The following is a 21,545-nucleotide window of genomic DNA, read 5'->3' on the forward strand; positions in this document are numbered from 1 at the left end:
AACACGAGCAAGCAACACACACAAACATTGATTGATTCACTACAAAACATGTTTGTGTCATTTACATTATATGCATGCACGGACCGATTGCAAGTTTTACTTATACCGCCTGCGACTTATGACCCAATTGGGACCACTCCATTTTCACAAAATCCAGCTTAAAACACACTTGCAAACTATATCCACATCTACCCCTAAAAAAACTAACTGTATCCACTGTTCCCCTAAAACTGGGTTCTTTGGAAGCTGAACAAGCTTTAAATTTCCCTCACAACAACACACTTCTTTGAAGACGTTGATTTCATGTCAGCTCTTGGTTGGTGTGTGCATGCGCTATTCCAGGTGGAGTGCCCATATAAGGACTTCCACTGTACTTCCGGCACTGCTAACACAACAGATTCAGTAGTCAAAAAAAAAAAACTTTCAGAAAATTGTACAAACCCAGACAAAGTGCATATGGCACAAAAATATGTCCAAATGGTTATTTGAATCTTTGCCCAGTTTAGCATTAGGAATCCAACTTTTAATGTGTTAATAAATCAGAGTCAGACTGTAAAAAAAAGATGGACATAGTGTCTGTGACGTCACCCATAGGTTTCTAAAGATCGTTTTTGAAGCCTAATGTAAGCGGTCCCTGCCGTCGCCATCTTGGTCGTGTGTCACCAAGCATCACTTACATATATACGAAAATGGGTAAAGAGGCAGGAAAACAACTGAAACCACGCCCCCATAGCTTGACTCTAGTGACAGCAGTTCACTCGTCACTCAAGTGGCCACGCCCTTAATTATGCAGAACTTTAAGGTTTAAAGGCGGAGTCCATGATGTTTGAAAGCCAATGTTGATATTTGAAATCACCTAAACAAACACGCCTCTACCCCAATAGAATCTGGACCTTCTGTTGATAGACCCGCCCTACACATACGCAACCCGTCGGTTAGATGTCGGTTAGTCTGCTGATTGGCTATAAGGGGCTGTTTACACTTGGTATTAAGATGTGTTTTCATCGATCGGATCACAAGTGGACGAGAGAGACACATTACGTTTACACCTGGTATTTAAATCCGTCTCTTTTGTCCACTTTCGACCGCTTCTGTGCTGAATACTATGAGGGGGTGGTCTGTGAGACGGTGGGCGAGTCTCTGCTGTCATTCAAACCCGAGCGGGAGTATTATGAGTTTATATGGACACAAACTAATATTATGTCGGAGTGCACTGCTTGTTTAGCAAGTAAACATGCTGCACATTGTTTTGTACATGAGTATGTAAGAGCTTTCTTTGAATTTTCAGCGCAATTGATGAAATAGGATCGCGCAACTTTCACACGCTTAAATGAAACTACGGAGATCAGCTGCTTAGTTTTATCAATGAAAGGCTAAAAATAGCGCTGTTCACCGAATGTTCACGCCAGAAGTCAAAAAAGACGTAAAACTTGTGTTTAATACCTCAGATTAGATAAATGGGCGGAGAGAAGGCGGTCGCGTGTGGCTGTTCGAACGCATTCAACCACATGTGCGTTCCGCAACTCCAAAGCGATCCGATCGAAAGTGGTTATGACCACCTCTGGATGTGGTTGAAAGTGGTCGAAAGTGGACGAGCTCAAAACGTTTTGAACACCGTTTACACCTGGCATTAACGTCGTCCACTTGTGATCCGATCGACGAAAACACATGTTAATGCCAAGTGTAAACAGCCTCTAAGTGTGTTTTGGTAGTCGGCCCGTATCCTTTTCCAAAGCGTTTTTCAAACATTGTGGACTCCGCCTTTAATATAATTTAAAAAATCACCATCCTCACAGTAGTCATAAAGGGCAAAATTAAGATGGGGGTCTATGGGAATTGACTTATTTGGAGCCAGCCTCTAGTGGCCTGTAGATGAATTGCAGTTTAAGTCACTTCCATATAGACCCCTTCAAGGTTTGTAAACATTGAATGACTATCGGGTGCGTGCGCAGCATGGGGTCAAACTGTTCATACCATTTAGGCTTTCTAGTTTAATCTAACAGGGCTGAAAAATTATGACTTACCTGAAATGAAGTGAGCACTACAAACACAAGCATCTTTAATCTTTGCATTGTCCCATTCTGCACGTTTAATTGCTTGCAGCCACAGATGTTGTATTTTTTTGTTTTTTGAGATTCTGCAGGAATCCCGTAATACTTAACGGCAAACATGGTGCGATTTTCAAAGCCCACGACGCAAGTAGGGATTTTTGACGATACCGAATAATACGCAACTCAATCTGCTGTAATGACTTTTCTGACCCCGACATGTGCAGTGGGAACCACTTGTGACGTGAACTGTGATGGGGTCTATCGGCTTCATCAGAGAGATGAAGAATGCATGAACACCCATTCCTATGCAATGAACAAAACCATAATGCTTTTCATTGTAGTGTATATTCACTATATTCAAAATATATGTCCCTACTTTTGTGACAGAACGCATAACCAAGATAACATCATAAGTTTGTGGATGCAATGCCCTGATGTGAATTGGGGCTTAAGGAGTGATTCTGGCAACAATAGAGGAAAAGCATTTTCAAGAAGCTCAAGTCAAGGGTCAGTTCCTTTCCATCAGTGACAATTTCACAGTGCAGATGAGGCTGAATAGGCTCTGATCAATCAGATGAGCGACACAAAAGCCAAAAAGAGGAAATTGCTTTTTTCTTTCTCATTTAGATGCAATTATTACTCAAGTTGACTGAAATGGTCCACGTGGGTCTCAATGAACTTCTCCGGATCTCGTTGGCAAGCGTAGGATTTTATTAAGCTCTCATTAATCATTTGAATTTGCCATCATTTTAATATCTACACTGAATTTTGTTACTATTCACAATCAAATTGTAATTTAGCTTGTTACTTTGCCAGTTGCTGTCAGGCTGTACTGGAGATCAGTTTAATTAAAGTGTTTTGTCAGATTGCTGTACATGTATAGAATAAGACTAAAAAGGGTTTTTATCATTTCAAAAATGTATGTTGGTTAACAATTATGTATATTTTTTCATATTCACAAAATTATTTACATTAATAACTGTATGTTAAAGAAATAGTTTGTCTAAAATAGTATTTTTAATAGAAATATATTTTATATAGAAATTACTGTCATGGTTTACTATGGGAATAAAACAAACATGTATCTTTTAATGAAATAATAACTTGAATATACAAAAGACTAACAAACATCCTTCTTTTGGGAAATGGAGTCTGGAGGGCAAAGACTGTGGAAAACATGGAGTAACTAGCAGGAACTGAGAATGTTACAATTACATATCTATATATTTTTTAAAAGTTTAATTAACTATTATTAGCTATTATTTCTATCAGAATTTCAAAACTAAATTACAGTACTGCAGATTATGATGAAAGGTCCATATGCGTAAAACACAGACATCATTTTTTGATTCAATAGACAACAAGTATCATACCGTCTGGATTATTGCTCAATAACCACGTCAGTCATAAAAAAGTAAAATGTTTGACTGGGTAAAGGGGTGGTGGGGTAATTTTAAAATCACATGATGAAAGTAAGAATACCACTGTTATTTGTTGTTGTAACTTTTTCTATATTTTTGCTCTACTCCAATTTACTACTAGAAGTTGTCATAGCTATAAATATACCATAATGGTTGAGACGTACATTCTTCCAGCCATTCAATTTCAAAGACGGCTGACTAATCATTGTGCTCTCATTGACCCCACTGATCCCTTTTATTTAAATAACATGGTACACGATGCCATTAACAAACCATCTAAATGGTTCTTTAAAGCACCTTTAACATCTAAAGAACCTTTTCTGTTTTACAAAAGGTTCTTTAAGGTAAAAAAGGTTCTTCAGATTATAAAAATTTATAAAAGAAATGTATTATTTCAGTAAACAAGACTTAACATTTTAAGCCACTTTGCCTATCAAGTAAATGTATCTCAATTTTAAAAACTTAAACTTAACTTAACTTAACAAATAAATATAAGTTAGACATTCTTATTTTTTTTGCAGTGCAATCAAGTGGATCACATTCAAATTCACAATGCAAAAAATTACTTTCTTTCTTAGTATTTTGCCTTGTTTTCAGTACAAATGTATAAAAATTCTTAAATCAAGATGTATTCTCTTAATTCACTAAAGGATCTAAGAAAATAAGTCTAGTTTTTAGACAAAACATATACTCAAAACAAGCAAAAAATCTAGGGGTAAGCAAATTTTCTTGACTTTTTCCTGAATTAAGTATTGTTTTAAGCACAAATGTATTTAAATTGTTTGTTTGTTTGTTTCTCTAAATACTAGACTTATTTTCTTAGGTAGTTTTGCTCATCAATAAATTGCTTCTAATTTTAAGAATGTTTAGATATTTGTATATTTGTATTAAAACAAGACAAAAATAATAAGTTAGACTTTTTTTTAATTTTTTTTTTGCAGTGCAATCAAGTGGATCACATTCAAATCCACAATGCAAAAAAATTACTTTTTTACTTAGTATTATGCCTTGTTTTCAGTACAAATGTCTAAAAATTCTTAAATCAATATTTATTTTCTTAATTCGCTAAATGATCTAAGAAAATAAGTCTAGTTTTTAGACAAAACATAAACTTAAAACAAGCAAAAAATCTAGGGGTAAGCAAATTTTCTTGACTTTTTCCTGAATTAAGTATTGTTTTAAGCACAAATGTATTTAAATTGTTTGTTTGTTTGTTTGTCTAAAAACTATAGACTTATTTTCTTAGGTAACTTTGCTCATCAAGAAAATGCCTATTTATTTAAGAATGTTTAGATATTTGTACTATACAAGATAAAAATACTAAGAAAGTATTTTTTGCAGTGTGCTATTTGTTCAATACAATAACATAATAGCCTATAGTACATAATAATGTGTGTGTGTTTACGAGTTCACAAGTTAATTATGTCTTCCTTTGTTTGCTTACGAGAAAACAAATTAACAAAAAAAGTGGAAAAATATAGAATAAGAAACCTGTAGGCCTACGCAATAAAAAAGCAATTGACCATAAAATCAGATTTTCACAACTTACTAAAAGGTTCACAAATTTGATAATAATAACAGATATCCAGGCCAATTGGGTCTTTAAACTGAGTGGGCATATGACGCATGTAAGAGTGGGCATCTGATTCCCCTTTATTTCACTTAATCCCCTCCCATCCCCCTTCAGTCATCTCCGCATTATCCTCTGTGCATTTGAATCATTTTGTCACGGGGGTCTCTCTCTCTCCTCCCGCCCCTCGCCTCAGATTATTCGCCCTGAAAAGAAACATTTCATTTCTGTTTATCGTCTGCTGGTGTCGAGTGTTTGTGGACTCGTGTTGATGCACAGAGGTTGAAACTGAGCAACTTTCACACACTGACACTTCAGTCTGCAATTCACCTTCACGTGTACTGACTGAGGGGAAAATTATGGATTTACCTCTGAATTTGACCATGAACGCTACCGGGACATCGATCATGCTTGGGATAACATTACACTGGAAGTAATATCGATGTATGGCCGTTAACAAGGTGAGTTGCTATGCAACGCGATGTTTGCCGTTACAGGTGCGCGCGATATTAAATATAAAATTCAACCGTTTCTCAGACTGTGACTCATGCATTTTACCTCAGTTATTGAGTAAGTACATCTGTTTTGATTCATTTGTCAGTTACGTTAAAACGAATCATGAGTCATTTGGCCTGGGTAAATTTAATCGGATTTCACGGAAAACTCTCGATTTCAACGGCGATTTAATTAAACATATCTGTCACGTTGGGCATCCGATGTGTTGTGAGTTCACTGCCCTTATAGTCTCCAATTTGTATTTCGTTTTCTTTAACATGTTCCACACCACATCATATTTTAGGAGGAATTAAATGACTTTGCGTTTTTAGTAAGGTTAGTTGATTAAGATATGTGTAGTTTTAATTTATCCAAAAATTGTAAACGTTATTTTATAGTAAGTAGTGAAACATATGCTGAAATGGGTTAGCAGCGTTCTGTAGCCTATAAGTTTTTTGTTATACGCTTGAACAAATGCGTTGTGTAGATATTCGTATAGAAATTTAGAAAACGTTGTAGAAACGTTGTAAGTTTCAATCAATAAGACAAAATAAGAATGGTAGTAGGAGACCGGTGCTTGCTGGCACCCATACATTTTCATTCATCATATAACCGTGCACTGTATATAATAATTATTCCTGGCGAAAAAAAAACCCAGGGCCCGGTTTTTCAAAAGTAATCCACTAGGATTTTGGATAACGGATTGGATCAAATCTTGAAAATGGGTTTTTCAAAGGAAAAAACGGATTACATAATCGGATTAGATCACGTAATCCAATCTTGGTTTTGATCCGGATCAAACCTTTAGTTTGGGTTTTTCAGAACTTTTTTGTAGCATTTGGATCACTTTGATCCAAAAAATCTGGATTAAACTGATCCCATCAGAAGGGTGGATTCAGCGTGGATTTCATTGCCAAAATGTAATTAAAACTTTAAAAATGTATCAAATAATACTATATTTGGATCATGCAGTATCTTACAAGATATCCTATTTATTCATAAGGTTTTCATTTTATTTGTTCATCCAGTGATTAGGTAGGCTTTAACGTATTCAGCATTTCAGTATAGGCCTACAGCAAAGTAGAAAGAGTTTGGCCCCATAAAATAATCCACAAACAGCTGTCAAAATTGACCAAAAACAATACATTTTATTCTGTCACTAATTGATATATATATATATATATATATATATATATATATATATATATATATATATATATATATATATATTCAGTGTTTGTGTTGTAGGTCTCAGATGAGCGGACTGCTGGTAGAGGATGGTGTGTGGTTGTTCTTGTTTTTATAATTTTTTTAAGTGTGTGTTTTTATTTCAAATAAAAATAAATTTATATTGACCCAACACTGGCTATTCTACTTATTGCTCTTTAAATATATATAGTTCTACATTGTGATTTCCTATCCTGTTTGAGCACTGGTTATCCAGATTTGGTGATCCTGAAAAGTTCCTATCCGGATCAGATTGATCCAATCCGATGTTGCTTTGAAAAACTGGCTCAAAAGTAAGATGGATTACGTGATCACGGATCGCAAAAAAAAAGATTACTAAATCCGGATCAATTTTATCCAGATTAAACCTTTTGGAAAAACCGGGCCCAGATGATCATCTGGAATGGCTATAATCTGCATGTCTGGCTATATATGTATTCAACATTCAGCTGGACCCTGGGTTGGGGGTTGGGATGTGGATATCTTGGCTACTATCAGACTCACCTCATGAAAATAAATGAGCTACATCTGAAATTGCATTTTAGAGGATTGGTTCAGCTGACGCTTATTTAATTAGACCACAATATGGCCATGTGATGCTTTATGCTCATATAACATTAAATAATAAATACAAGTAATAAATTGACTACACTAATTGCAATAACATTTTACATTGCTTATCAAATCAGTTTAACCATTTAAACATTCAACACCCGAATCAGGTATTCATGTATTGCTTAGTGCTAGAGTATTGCATGGGCAACACAAAAGGTCATGGGTTTGAGCCCAGGGACCACACATACTGATAAAGTGCCACCATAAGTTGCTTTAAACCAATGTAAGTCAAATTAAATTATTTTTATGATTAATTTTATATAATGATCTAACTCAAAATTGTTTATGTAATTGGCTACCCAAGTCCTCATAATTTGGTAACTGTGTGTGATACAGTATGAATGACAAGGTGCAACTGTTTCATTGTGGGTGAAGCTGAGGTGGCTGGTTGCTGAAACCACGCCCACCTAGCTCGACAGTAGTGACAACAGTGGCTGTTCAACCGTCACTCAAGTGGCCACGGCCTTAATTATGCAGAAATGTAAGGCTTAATATAATTTAAACGGATGAGTTACAAAAAATTCACCCCGATCACAGTTGTCATGAAGGGCAAAATTAGCTATATAGACCAAAAACAACTTTTGTACCAGGCTGTAAACACATTATTTTCTACTGTAAAGTTGGGCATTTTAACATGGAGGTCTATGGGAATTGACTCCCTTTTGGAGCTCGCCTCTAGTGGCCAGTCGATGAATTCCAGTTTATGTCACTTCCGTATTGGCTTCATCAGAGAGATCGGAAGGTTGCCCCTCGAGCTCAACACAATGTCAAACAAGCACCCAGTCTTTACTACCACAGCCGCTTGTAATGCTAACCAGACATACAAACCACAATAATACCATTTATAACCACAAATAAATAAATCAACCTACATGATCATTGTTTTCGTGATCGATCATCGATGCCACGTTCGAGTCTGTGAGGTTTCAGAGATGTTGTTTGCAGATGTAAGGTGCAACAATACCTGTGAAAAATTATATTTAGAAAAGATAGAGATGACATTTTACTTGCACAAATCACAGCCAGCATGTTTCATGAGTTGACATTTTTAAACATATGGTGACATGAATTCTAGTGTTTTGTATGCTAATGCTCTTCCCCCGGGGTGAATTATGAACTGGGCCAGCAACATCTGGCATATATGTGAGGATTTGAGTCAGGATTGGCCTGTTCTCTTCTCTTTCTATCAGTCATTCATTGTCTGTGATGTAAGAACTCAAGAGAGGCTATGCATACTAATGAATTGTTGACCAGCAGGCATTAATGCAGAACTGACTGACTTAAAGTCTCAAAAGAATTGACTGACTCCTGGCACTGCTTTGACCTGGTTAAACATTTTTAAGCTCTTTGCGATTTTCTGCAGATAAAATTTTATGATATGTGACCCTGGACCACAAAAGCAATCATAACTCGCATGTGTATATTTGTAGAAAAAGCAAAAAAATACATTGCATGGGTCAAAGTCATCGATTTTCTTTTATGGCAAAAATCATTAGTATATTATGTAAATTAGGGGTGTAACGGTTCTCAGTAAAGAATCAAATCGTCCCGTTATCCTCCCACGGTTCGTGACGCACGTGCACCATGGTGCACCCTGTTTGATTCAACCACGCATTTCTAATATAGTTTGGTGAAAAAACAACGCATAAAACCGCTAATGTATGGTTCTGAATAAGCTTTAGTGTTTAGGTGAGAGTACCTGTCCAATTAACTCAAAGTATGCAAGTCTGTTGCCAACCTCACAGTGTTGGTGTGTGCGTGTGTGTGGTGCGGACCGTTTAGCGCGACCAGGGAAGGAAAAAGACGCTTCATTTGGCACCGCCAGCTCATTTAAATCTATTGCAGTAGCGATGCTCAAGAAAACGTGGACAAAACTGTAAAATTCACGAGTGCCGTATGCTCAAGGCAATACATCTAATATGACAAATCGCTTGAGCACGTGGAAAAGTGCTCAAGCGACTTGTCATATTAAGTAAAAATTTTGATTTTGGCAGAGGTTAAAACGGCTAAGGTGTTTATTTTTGTAAAGAAGCCTGTTGTGACCAAAGTGTACTGAAACGGACCAAAAACCTTGACTCTAAAACCATGATACGCACCGAACCGTAAGTAATTTGAACCGTTACACCCCCTAATGTAAATATCATGTTCCATGAAGATATTTTTATATTTCCTGCCGTAAATATATATATATAAAAAATTGTGAGTGGATACAGAAAAATCACAATCAAAACTGGCCAGAAACTTGCCTACAAACTTGGGGGATTTCCCATTCAAGTTTGGTTGATGTAAAAGCGTACAATATTCCCATTAAGTCAACAATGTCATTAGGGAGTAGAGAGCACTAAAACAAATCTTTTTATTAATATGTGTTGCTTTATACGGAATTCATCGGACTTCAATTTTCTCAATATTTTGATATTTTTGCACTCTCTCAAGTTCCATATATTCAAATCTTTGTATCTTGGCCAAATATTGCCTTATCCTAACAAACCATACATTAATGGAAAGCTTTTCACACAGCATTGTTTTGGATGTTCTGCAAAATACACATCCTAAAAGCTGACCAATCAGGTTGTGACCTTGTCCCTTTATGCTTAGGCCAAGTCCACACGGACACGGGTATATTTATAACCGGAGTTTTCCCTAAAAAAAATCCCGTCCACACGTGCTCGGTTTAAATTAAATATTCATCCACACGATAAGGCAAAAGCACGCTATCAAGCGCTGTCAAGAGTAGGGGTGTCACGATTCTCCAAATCCTCGATTCGATTACATTTTCGATTCTGATGTCACGATTCAATTCGAATCTCGATTTTTAAAATAATTTTTTTAAGACAAAACAATATATGCCTTTATTATTATTATTATTTTTATAATTATTATAGTTTCACATTAACATGCACATTGCGTGCTTTTCCTCGCATGGGGGTTTGTGGGCTTTACTTTACGCGAGAGAGCTTGTAGAGAGAGAATTCCTTCTTTCACGCAGATAGACTTAGTGCGCGCGTCTTGGACTCCTATTATCTGAAATAAAACCGGTGTGTCATAAGCAGCTGTGCTTCTCTCTGTCTCAGGTGCACGCGCTCTCGCATCTGTCCAAAGTCTAAACATAAACTAAAGTAATAATCCTTACGTATTTGTTCAGTTTCATGCGTTTCATGCGAGCTGAGGCAAACTATACCTTTTGTTTAAAGTATAACCCTCGGCATCTTGGCGGCTCTCTCTCGTGCACGTGCAGAGAGCTGCGCTCTGTCCGAACTCCGAAGGCAGATCACTAGGTAATCCTGTTTATGATATGCATTTCAAGGAGTTGTAGCAATACATCCCTCGTGTTTAAAATATAAATCGCGTTCCGCTGGATGGATGTTTTTAAAGGCACTTCTGAGAGTTTATTTTCCCCCGCTTGGCAAGCCGACCGGACGTGAAATGGGGGCGTGGCAGCATCGACGATCCCATTTTTTCATTCGAAGTTCGAGCGCACACTCTGACGTTGCAAGGCAAAACCCCCGGTTTTACTCTCTACACGACACCACTGTAACCGGGGTTTCTTAAAAAGCTCACCCTGGCCGGGGTTTTCAAATATGCTCGGTTTCAGTGCCCTGATTCTGCGGTTTCGTGTGGACGAACGGCTGAACCGCGTAAAAACTCACGGTTATAAAAATACCCGTGTCCGTGTGGACTAGGCCTTAGTTCGCTGTTAAAAAAGCCATGTGAACACTTAGCGAACCAGGAACACTTTTTTTTTTTTTTTTGGTCTGGACCAACAGAACCAAGAGAACTGAGCTACAAATGTGAACACTATCAAATGATAAATTAAACTATTAAATGTGACCAAAAGCAGCATTTATACTTTTTTCCCATGCAGCGCAAAATTAGACAATGTATTCTGACTAATTTTGTCAGCACGAGTCACAAATTGTAAAATAAAAATAAAAACAGTATCAAACTGTTTTGATCAAACTTTTTTCCCATGACTCACTTGCAGTTTTACCCTTAAGAGAACACTGGAGTCAGACCAGAATTAAATAAATGTTTGACAGATAAACCAGAGCAATCTGGTTAACTGTATTTTACAAATCATCCAGCTGTGTTCATAGCATCACTTACCACATGACATCTGATAATTAGGGTTACTTTGAAATGCTGAAGCCGCGGTCACACTAGACTTTTCATCCCATTGACTTCCATTCATACGTAAGCAAATCCGACAGACCGGAAACGCAAGCTTGTGCAATGATATTTCGCAGGTCGCTGCATAGCAAAGTTCAAGTCTGGTGAACTCTGATCAAATATCACGTGGAGCATTGTGACCAGTACAAAACCGGTATGTCACTGTGTGACTTTTCTCTCTACTGAAAAGCACAAATGGACGAAGCCAAAGATCCCATTGATGATCATATTGACTCCCTGCAGCAACGTCTAACAAAGCGTAGTGGGACCGTGGCTTTAGGCTGTTTAGTAATGACAAAATGCCATTTAATCATCATTGACAGTACATCATGTGGTGAATAATGGCTAAAATTGGCCCTCAATGACTTTAAAATATTATATTAATATTCAATAATATGAAAGAACATGAATCGTACCAACAAAAGTCATTCTTAAGATGTTAGCTGTTGGTCTACTCATTTAAATGACCCTATGAGTGATTCAGCATCTGAACCGATATTCCCTCAAGGTTTTTTAATGTGAGTCCTCTGAACCATATAATGTGTTTTTATCGCTCTGCTAGCTATCTTGATACATTAAAGTGGAAGAATACAAGGGAAAATAAGTCACAACAAGATAAGAAATAGTCTTGTAATGACTTGTAAGAGACGGAAGCAAACGCAGGTGTAAAATGAAACAATGTTTATTAAATATAAACAAAGAGAGAGTATTCAATGTCAATGCGGAAGTAATCCAGTCCGGTGTTGTTGCTGGCAATGGTGACGATGACTACGGTGGAAGTTGGTGTTTTGAGTGCGACGTTGGTGGAGTGGTGAGCAGTGGTGAAATCCAGACTGACACGGAACATCCACACGAAGACGACGACGACAGTACACATCCAAACTGAAACACGTAATCCAATGCACACGGAACAACCAAGCAACACGGAGACTGAGCAAACAATAGAATCTGGCAGGGAACAGAAAGTCAGGTGAGTATATATGGAGATGATGTAATGATGAACAGCTGGAGCGAGACAATCAACACACAGGTGACAGGGATTGCTCTAACGAGCACATGGCAGGGTAAGTGAACAACACACACATACAAACATGACACGGAGGAAAACAATGGATTTTCCTACCGTGACAGTACCCCCTCCCCTAGGAACGCCCCTCGGCGTTCCCAGCCTGCTTTACCTGCTGATTGAATTCATCAATAAGGCGGTGATCCAGTATGTCCCGAGCAGGAACCCACCTTCTCTCCTCCGGACCGTAACCTTCCCAATCCACCAAGTACTGAAATCCGCGTCCCCTCCGTCTGGAGTCCAGAATACGGTTAACCGAATATGTGGTCTCCCCATTAACGATACGAGGCGGAGGGGGAACCGGGGCAGGCGGATTAAGACGGGAAAAAATCACCGGTTTAATTTTGGAAACGTGAAAGACGGGGTGAACCCTCCTGTACGCAGGAGGAAGGCTAAGACGCACTGTTACCGGATTAATGATTTTGGTAACAGAAAACGGGCCAATAAATTTGGGAGCAAGTTTATTCGAGACGGAACGCATCGGAATATTCTGGGTTGAAAGCCACACTCTTTGACCGACGACGTATCGGGGAGGCTTCGACCGGTGGCGATCGGCCTTGGCCTTGGTGCGTGACCTTGCCTGGAGCAGAGCTCTGCGAGCTCTGGTCCAGGTGCGGTGGCACCTCTGGACTAGTGCGTTTGCGGAGGGAACCGACACCTCGGATTCAGTACTGACAAAATTAGGTGGTTGGTACCCTAAACTACACTTGAATGGAGACATGCCCGTAGATGACACCGGCAGAGAATTGTGTGCGTACTCCACAATTGAGAGTTGCTGACACCAGGACGAAGGATTCTTGGAAACCAGACATCGCAACACCCTTTCGACGTCCTGATTGGCTCGCTCGGTTTGACCGTTGCTCTGGGGATGAAACCCGGACGAAAGACTAACAGTCGCCCCTAGCAATTTGCAGAACTCTCGCCAAAATTTGGACACAAACTGGGGACCCCTGTCAGAGACCACGTCTGTCGGGAGGCCATGTATTCGGAAGACGTGGTCAATGACAGCTACCGCTGTTTCCTTGGCTGATGGTAATTTGGGCAAGGGAATGAAATGGGTCGCCTTCGAGAACCGGTCCACTACGGTCAAAATTACCGTATTACCCTTAGAGGGTGGGAGGGCGGTAATAAAATCTAGCGAAATGTGGGACCAGGGTCTCGAAGGGACAGACAGCGGTAAAAGTAACCCATCTGGAGGACGATTGGAAGTCTTACCAACGGCACAAACCGAACAAGCCAAGACGAAGTCGTGGACGTCACGAGCCATACCAGGCCACCAAAATCGTTGCTTGACTAGAAACCTAGTTCTACTAACCCCTGGGTGACAAGCAACACTGGAACCATGACCCCACTGGAGGACGTCTGACCGTAACCCTTCCGGCACAAATAAACGGTTCGGTGGGCAGCGAGCCGGGGGCGTTACCCCTTCTAAGGCTGTCAAAACCTTCGATTCGACCTCCCATCTGAGCGCGGAGATAATGATTTTCTCCGGTAAAATGGGCTCGGGAGTAGCAGTACGATCGGAACGCTCAAAAAGACGGGATAAAGCATCGGGTTTGATGTTTTTGGAACCCGGCCGGTAAGAAAGTGTAAAATCGAAACGACCGAAAAACAATGCCCACCGAGCCTGCCTGGAGTTAAGTCTTTTGGCAGTTCTAATGTATTCGAGATTCTTATGGTCCGTCCATACAATGAAAGGTACACCCGACCCTTCAAGCCAGTGACGCCATTCTTCCAGTGCTAGCTTGACCGCCAACAACTCTCGATTGCCAATGTCATAGTTAACTTCCGCAGGAGATAAACGATGGGAATAATACGCGCAAGGATGAACCTTTCCGTCTGAGGATGCGCGCTGGGACAACACTGCTCCTACCCCCACCTCTGACGCGTCGACCTCCACTATGAATTGACGTGAACGATCAGGGGTAACGAGAATTGGAGCTGAAACAAAGCAGCTTTTCAGTTTGGCAAACGCAGCCTCAGCTGCATCTGACCACCTGAACGTCAAACCAGGGGAGGTCAAAGCAGTCAGAGGTGCGGCTAGTTGGCTGAAATTGCGAATAAAACGCCGGTAAAAATTGGCGAACCCCAGAAATCTCTGCAGGGCCTTGCGAGACTCTGGGGATGGCCAATCTACCACAGCCTTAACTTTCTCAGGATCCATGCGAACACCCTCAGTCGAAATGATGTGTCCTAAAAAAGAAACAGACTGTGCATGAAAAACGCATTTCTCCGCCTTGACAAAAAGCCCATTCTCTAGCAACCGCAGAAGCACTCGTCGTACGTGTTGCAAATGTTCCTGGAGAGACGAAGAAAAAATCAATATGTCATCCAGGTAAACATATATGAACTGATCTACCATGTCTCGCAACACGTCATTAACGAGTGCTTGGAAGACTGCCGGCGAGTTCGTTAGCCCGAAAGGCATCACGCAGTACTCAAAATGGCCACGAGGGGTGTTAAACGCAGTCTTCCATTCATCCCCTTTCCTGATGCGAACCAAATGATATGCATTACGTAAGTCCAATTTAGTGAAGACGGACGCTCCCTGCAACCTCTCGAAGGCTGAAGACATCAACGGCAAAGGATAGGTATTCTTTACCGTGATGTTGTTCAACCCTCGGTAGTCAATACAAGGCCGCAAGGATCCGTCCTTCTTACCCACAAAAAAGAACCCCGCCCCCGCTGGAGATGAGGAAGGGCGAATGAACCCCGTTGCCAGAGAATCAGAAATATATTTCTCCATGGCCTCCATCTCCGGAACGGACAGAGAGTATAACTTGCCCTTAGGCGGAAACGTACCTGGCAATAAGTCTATCGCACAGTCATAGGGACGATGAGGAGGAAGAGAATCAGCCCGCGACTTACTGAACACCTCCTTCAGGTCGTGGTACTCCGCGGGCACGGTAGACAAATCCACTGCTTTCCCCTGAAACACAGACTCAGACACAGAAACACAAGCAGAGACAAGACAGGACTTATGACACTCCTCGCTCCAGCTGATAACGGAACCCAATTTCCAGTCGATCCTGGGATTATGGAGATGAAGCCAAGGATGTCCAAGAACTATGGGGGCGAGAGCAGTGTCAGTAATAAAAAATGAAATTGTCTCAGTGTGATTCCCAGATGTGATGAGTGTAATGGGTGCAGTGGTGTGCTTGATAGTGGGTAATGGATGTCCATTGAGGGCGAAGGGCTCAATCTGGTGGGTGAGTGGAATGAACTGTAGCTGAAGCTTACGTGCCAGAGAGCTATCGATGAAATTGCCCTCCGCCCCCGAATCCAGAAGTGCGTGCCCAGTGTGTGACTTCGTGGACCACCGTAGTCTCACCGGGAGGAAGGTAGATGTCATAGAGGTCCTCTGTGCGGAGATCCCGCCCGAAAGTAGCCTCTGCCTGGCTATCGGGTGTGGTCCTTTAACCGGGCACCGCGGACATTGGTGACCCAGCTCGCCACAGTACCTGCAGAGTCCAAGGGATCTCCGCCGCATTCTCTCCTCCCGGGGTAACCGAGCTCGACCCACCTGCATGGGCTCCGGATCTGAGAGACCGCCGGCGGACACTTCACTGGATGGACCTGCATCTTCCCCTCTCAACTGGGACGTGGCTTGAGTCCTTCTTCTGACTGAAATGGACAGGCGTGCGTCAACCCGGATCGCCAAATCCACCAGCCCATTAAGAGAGGTGGGTAACTCCGCCGTAACGATCTCTCGCTGGATCCGATCCGCCAACCCATGCAGAAACTGATCCCACTGCGCTTCCTCGTTCCACCTGCACTCCGCCGCCAGGGTACGGAACTCGATAGCATAGTCTGAGACCGACCGCTCCCCCTGCTGGAGATCCGTGAGGAGACGGGCGGCCTCCCTCCCGGCGACGGAGCGGTCGAAAACCCTTCTCATCTCTTCAGAAAGCGAGGCGAACGAGGAACAACAGCTGTCCTTGTTTTCCCATACCGCCGTCCCCCAGAGGGCAGCCTTGCCCGAGAGAAGTGAGAGCGTAAACGCTACCTTGGTTTCCTCGAGGAAGAATGTCCGGGGCTGTTGGGCGAAATGTAAAGAACAGTGAGAGAGAAAAGTACGGCAATAGTTGGGCTCACCGGCGTATTTCTCCGGGATCGGAAGTCTCGGTTCCGGGATGAAACTACCCCCTGGAGGTGAAGATGGTGCGGGCGGCATGGGTGGCGCAGTGGGAGGCGTGATGTCCAGAGATCGCTGAGAGAGCTCGGAAACCTTCGCCACCATTACCTGGACGGCCTTCCGCATATCTTCGATGGTCTTATCCTGATGATCCATACGAGCCATCGATCGCTGGAGAAACTCCCCCAACGCGGAGATTGGTTGACCACCTGCTGCTTCCATGTTGGCCAGATTCTTCTGTAATGACTTGTAAGAGACGGAAGCAAACGCAGGTGTAAAATGAAACAATGTTTATTAAATATAAACAAAGAGAGAGTATTCAATGTCAATGCGGAAGTAATCCAGTCCGGTGTTGTTGCTGGCAATGGTGACGATGACTACGGTGGAAGTTGGTGTTTTGAGTGCGACGTTGGTGGAGTGGTGAGCAGTGGTGAAATCCAGACTGACACGGAACATCCACACGAAGACGACGACGACAGTACACATCCAAACTGAAACACGTAATCCAATGCACACGGAACAACCAAGCAACACGGAGACTGAGCAAACAATAGAATCTGGCAGGGAACAGAAAGTCAGGTGAGTATATATGGAGATGATGTAATGATGAACAGCTGGAGCGAGACAATCAACACACAGGTGACAGGGATTGCTCTAACGAGCACATGGCAGGGTAAGTGAACAACACACACATACAAACATGACACGGAGGAAAACAATGGATTTTCCTACCGTGACAAGTCTGTGTCACTACACTAAATTAGGCTTTATGTGCACTTTATCACATATATTACATATTTGGTGTTAAGTAAAGTATGCTGGCTCAACAAAGAACTGGTAGATTAGCAGTAGTTGTGGCTATAGCAGCATGACAAGCTGCTAATGGGCAGTTATATTCATTATCAGCTGCCTGTGAACGAGGAACATATTGAGATATTTCACACTTGCTGTGATTCCAGGATTTAATCACATTATAGCCTCATTATTTTCATGTGGGTCATATTGCATGGTGGAAACATGAATGATCTCTGAAACATTTAGATGCATAGTATGAATAAAAAAAAAACCATAATTACAGAGACAACTCATTAATATGTTTTTGAATGATTATTTTTTATGTGGTGCACTGACATGGACAGGAGCAAATGGCGCTGTCTGGTTTGCCACACTCAGAAACCAGAAACCCGGCTGCAACATACGTTTGCAGCAGCACTTGCATAATGCATATTGAACATCACCAAACTTCTATTACACATTTATCGAGAAAAATTATATTACATTAATTATTGTTATAGTTTTATTTCCCAGCCCTATGTTGTTACACCAACATAAGCATTTACTAAGAGTTTAACATACGTTGCCACTTTTTTACAATGTACCAACTGATGCATGGTTACACGGTTATTTTTTTAATCTTGAAGAACCCAAGAACCCTTTTATTCTTTGGAAAATTATGAACTATGCATTAAATTACTGCTATAAGTTAATTGAACATCAAAATATCCGCTTTTTCAATTTTTAACCCTTTATTCCCTAATTTAGGATTACTCCCCAGGCGTCAAAATCTAAAGCATGTTCAAACGCCTTCAGCATCAGTATGAAGATATCGATGAAATGGGAACTCCGTTGCTTTCATGCTAATCCTTCAGCGTCGAATATAGATGAAAGGGCATCCCGAAAGTTGATGCCATCATGTTATGCGACGTCAACGTATGCAACGATCGGCAGGATCATGCCGCTTCTGGACGTTAACTACTCAATTTTTGTTTCAAATTTTTTCCCATTGTCGCTTTGGGTTTGGATTAGAACGACTTTCTGTTGCATACAATTACATCCTAACCCAACTCTAACCCTAACCCCAAGCGCCAATGGTTTAAAAATCAGAAGACAAAAAGTATAAACCAATACTTAAACTGACATCCAAACCCGAACTCTAACCCCAACCCCAAGCTACAATGGTTTAAAAAAAGGAAAAAATTGAGTAGTTACCAGTGTATCCTGCCGATCGCCGCATACGTTGATGACGCATAACGTGACGGCATCACCTTCCGGGATGCCCTTTCGTCTACATCCGACACTTAGGGATTAGCATTAAAACAAAGGAGTTCCCATTTTGTCAATATAGTGACACATAGGGGCACCCTTCGCGTCTTCATACTGACGCTGAAGGCGTTTGAACATGCTTCAGATTTTGATGCCTTGGGGAGTGGCCAAATTTGACCCTTTGGGCTTTAGGATATCATTTTAAAGAATCACAATAACAAACACTGTCAATGCAAACTACTTTAAATTTAGGAAAATATCCAGTCAACCACGCAACTACATTTAAAGGAATAGTCTACTCATTTTCAATATTAAAATATGTTATTACCTTAACTAAGAATTGTTGATACATCCCTCTATCATCTGTGTGCGTGCACGTAAGCGCTGGAGCGCGCTGCGACGCTTTGATAGCATTTAGCTTAGCCCCATTCATTCAATGGTACCATTTAGAGATAAAGTTAGAAGTGACCAAACACATCAACGTTTTTCCTATTTAAGACGAGTAGTTATACGAGCAAGTTTGGTGGTACAAAATAAAACATAGCGCTTTTCTAAGCGGATTTAAAAGAGGAACTATATTTTATGGCGTAATAGCACTTTTGGGAGTACTTCGACTCGCCTGAAAAGTCCGCTCCCCTTCTCACTCACATAATGGGAGAGGGAGGGTGTTACTGCGCCGAGTCGAAGTACTCCCAAAAGTGCTATTACGCCATAAAATATAGTTCCTCTTTTAAATCCGCTTAGAAAAGCGCTACGTTTTATTTTGTACCACCAAACTTGCTCGTATAACTACTCGTCTTAAATAGGAAAAACGTTGATGTGTTTGGTCACTTCTAACTTTATCTCTAAATGGTACCATTGAATGAATGGGGCTAAGCTAAATGCTATCGAAGCGTCGCAGCGCGCTCCAGCGCTTACATGCACGCACACAGATGATAGAGGGATGTATCAACAATTCTTAGTTAAGGTAATAACATATTTTAATATTGAAAATGAGTAGACTATTCCTTTAACAATGTTTTTTGCTTTATTTCTTGCATATTAGAACTGGATTTCAAATGTACAAACACTTTGGTCAATAGAAACAAGACTGTCTTGGGCAGAAGATTCACCACCATCACTTTCATGCGGTTGAAACAATTCATCAGAATCTCTATCGCTGTCCAATTCAGGGCCAAACTCACTATAATCAGCTTCAAGTTGTTCCAATATTTGTCTTACAGTGATCTTTCTCAGTTAGTCCCTGAAAATATATACTACTTTATTAGTCTCTGGCCCTGTACTGCTGAGGTAACTTAGTAAAATATATTATACAAATGAATTTATTTCAATGCTTTAGCCAAATACAGGACTATTCTCACCATTCTCTATCAAAGTCACTCAAAGAGCCAAAGTGTAATTTTTGACCCAACATTTTTTAACCCATACACCCAGAGGGTCATTTTTGGCCCTCAGAGTCGCTAATTTACCTAAAAAGAATATAAAACATACTTCTAGGCATTTTGCAAGCTAATACTAAATAGATTAACAAAAAATACACAATTTTACCAACCGCTGGTTTGCCGAGAAGACAATTTTGTTTGGGTAGGTTTCAGCTCAACAAAACAGTTCAATATTCATCCACTAGTTGTCTCTATGTAGGGGTCAGTAGTGGCACTCTAAAGTTAAATTTGAGAATTTTTTGTTTGTTAATTTTGGGTAGCAGCAATTAACGGCGGCCAAATTTGATCCAAGCAAGTGGTCATGTCATTGGTACTACTGACACTGATAAAAAATTCGGTCTTTAGCTTTTTGTTAGAATTACCATACCATTGTATATCAAAAAACATTAATAGTGTTACTGTTTGTAACAAGTTATTATTGCTCGATCGGTAGATACGCTAATGCTTCGTTCCAGACAACTCGGATATTGGATATTATCAACCTTAAACTTGGAAATAAACGTCTGGAACGGCAAACAAAGTCATGTATACGATCTTTTAACTCGGGTCAGACCGATCAACCCCGAGCTCAGCGAGAGAAGTAATTTGACGTACAAACAAGTTGGCAGTTACCACTTTACAGCCTTACGTGACCCACAAACTTTAAACTATGTTTACAGCATAATGTTTATGAACATGAATATTAAAATATCCAGTTACTGTTGCTGACATAACTGGCACAAGAGCACGAAGTTCTCACAGCGTCTCATCATGTGGTAAACATATGAATGTTACACGTGATTGACTGGAAGCATTGTCGGATATTTCACGATATAATTTCCTTAATCCGAGTTGTTTTGACGCAGCGTAAGGATAAGGGTTCTGTTTCCAGTGCACATGATCCTCTTTGTTGTGTTGTTTACCATCTATGGCTGTAAAAAAAGTGTTTTGTGCTTTCTCAAGATACTTATTTCAGTGATATATGTTAGGTAATAGAAATATTTTATGTGCAGTGTTCCAAAACAAAAATGCTAATAGCCGCTTTAAATCATTTTAATTAGATGTGGACAGCAGCGACTTTCAAGTCTGAAACTAACAAGCTCGTTACAAATGAAAAGAATCAGTGTAAACCGAGGCATTATCATATACATATTATGATGACCTATTTCTTCAGGCACTTGCATACATTATGAGTCTGTTATATATTTTTCTGATTTCATGTGAGCTGAAAGGTTTCCTTGTGATCTAGAAATAGATTGATTTATTTCCCATAGATCTTGCGCAGAAGAGCACAGACAGATAGGATGTGTAGTGAACAGCAGATCCTTTAG

The 21,545-nt window shown here is 40.5% G+C and overlaps 1 protein-coding gene across 1 annotated transcript in view; it reads left to right on the forward strand.

Moving 5' to 3' along the window:
* The first annotated feature begins 5,302 nt into the window (after positions 1–5,302).
* The window catches only part of LOC129443139 (complement component C8 beta chain), a 96,543-nt gene continuing 80,300 nt past the window's right edge, over positions 5,303–21,545 (forward strand). The window contains exon 1 of the mRNA XM_073864393.1: positions 5,303–5,503. The gene's annotated coding sequence lies outside the window, so the exon portion shown is untranslated. The remainder of the gene's footprint in view (positions 5,504–21,545) is intronic.

Source organism: Misgurnus anguillicaudatus, unplaced genomic scaffold, assembly GCF_027580225.2.
Source record: "Misgurnus anguillicaudatus unplaced genomic scaffold, ASM2758022v2 HiC_scaffold_26, whole genome shotgun sequence".
In the NCBI taxonomy this organism is placed as follows: Eukaryota; Metazoa; Chordata; class Actinopteri; order Cypriniformes; family Cobitidae; genus Misgurnus; species Misgurnus anguillicaudatus.